Here is a 2,216-nt window from a genome sequence, read left to right as displayed (position 1 = left end):
GCCACCTCATGCGAAGAGTTGACTCATTGGAAAAGACTCTGATGCTAGGAGGGATTGGGGGCAGGAGAACAAGGGGACGACAGAGGATGAGATGGCTGGATGGCATCACCAACTCGATGGACGTGAGTCTGGGTGAACTCCCGGAGTTGGTGATGGACAGGGAGGCCTGGCGTGCTGCGATTCATGGGGTCGCAAAGAGTTGGACACAACTGAGCGACTGATCTGATCTGATCTGATAACTTATCCAAAATTCGTTTTATAGTATTTTAAAGGCATTATCATTTTAAAAAACAGAATACATGATATAAAGTTGCAAAAAAAGTAAGTTAATCCCAAAGTTGAAGAACTTGTCAAGGGAAAATATTAGGACCCCATGCAGAGGGGTTTCACCTCTGGTTCTCAGCCCTCAAACTAATTTTAGTATGTATTAGGATGAAGTCCATAAAACAGGTGATGTCATAGAGAGTGACTTACAAGGGGTTGGGAAGAAAGATGATCCTTTAGCTCAGGTGATGAAGGAAGGCCTTACAGGAGAGGTAGCCTATGAGACTAGAATGATGCAAGAGAGCCTGTACAGAAAAATCCCAGACTAGAGCTGGTCCAAGGGAAACCCAAAGACTAAGGCTGTGAGGTAGGGATCAGAGGCAGAATTGACAATGCTGGAGAGAGGCGGTATAAAGGAAACACAATCACAGAGAGAAAATTAACCCTATCTTATAGAGAGAAGTTGTTTACAAGCACAATGCTAATCTGAGCAATCTCTCATTAGTGCCAAGTTCACTTGCTCTCTGCTTTGGCTAACTGAGTTAGGCTAGAAGGGGAAATTTGGAGCCAAACTGAAAAGGGGAAAATATGGGATCGCTTGCCACACTTTATCATTGAGGGCCCATCAACAGGTCACTAGAGGGTGAAGAAGAACCAACATGGCTTATTTAATTGAACATTTACAAATTAGTAAAGACTTGATATGATATGGTCTATATAAGAAAGCCTTCCTCAGCGAACAATGCAAAGAAATAGAGGAAAACAACAGAATGGGAAACACTAGAGATCTCTTCAAGAAAATTAGAGATACCAAGGGAACATTTCATGGAAAGATGGGCTCGATAAAGGACAGAAACAGCATGGACCTAAGACAAGCAGAAGATATTAAGAAGAGGTGGCAAGAATACACAGAAGAACTGTACAAAAAAGATCTTCATGACCCAGATAATCACGATGATGTGATCACACATCTAGAGCCAGACATCCTAGAATGTGAAGTCAAGTGGACCTTAGAAAGCATCAAATGAACAAAGCTAGTAGAGGTGATAGAATTCCAGTTGAGCTTTTCAAATTCTAAAAAATGGTGCTGTAAAAGTGCTGCACTCAATATGCCAGCAAATTTGGAAAACTCAGCAGTGGCCACGGGACTGGAAAAGGTCAGTTTATTGTGACCGTGTGGATCACAATAAACTGTGGATAATTCTGAAAGAGATGGCAATACCAGAGCACCTGACCTGCCTCTTGAGAAACCTATATGCAGGTCAGGAAGCAACAGTTCGAACTGGACATGGAACAACAGATTGGTTCCAAATAGGAAAAGGAGTACGTCAAGGCTGTATATTGTCACCTTGCTTATTTAACTTATATGCAGAGTATATCATGAGAAACGCTGGGCTGGAAGAAGCACAAGCTGGAATCAAGATTGCCGGGAGAAATATCAATAACCTCAGATATGCAGATGACACGACCCTTATGACAGAAAGTGAAGAGGAACTAAAAGACCTCTTGATGAAAGTTAAATTGGAGAGTGAAAAACTTGGTTTAAAGCTCAACATTCAGAAAACGAAGATCATGGCATCTGGTCCCATCACTTCATGGGAAATAGATGTGGAAACAGTGTCAGACTTTATTTGTTGGGGCTCCAAGATCACTGCAGATGGTGACTGCAGCCATGAAATTAAAAGACGCTTACTCCTTGGAAGGAAAGTTATGACCAACCTAGATAGCATATTCAAAAGCAGAGACATTACTTTGCCATCAAAGGTTCATCTAGTCAAGGCTATGGTTTTTCCTGTGGTCATGTATGGATGTGAGAGTTGGTCTGTGAAGAAAGCTGAGTGCCAAAGAATTGATGGTTTTGAACTGTGGTGTTGGAGAAGACTCTTGAGAGTCCCTTGGACTGCAAGGAGATCCAAACAGTCCATTCTGAAGGAGATCAGCCCTGGGATTTC

This window comes from Bison bison, unplaced genomic scaffold, assembly GCF_000754665.1.
Source record: "Bison bison bison isolate TAMUID 2011002044 unplaced genomic scaffold, Bison_UMD1.0 scf7180017864304, whole genome shotgun sequence".
Taxonomy (NCBI): Eukaryota; Metazoa; Chordata; class Mammalia; order Artiodactyla; family Bovidae; genus Bison; species Bison bison.
This window is presented reverse-complemented; position numbering follows the sequence as displayed.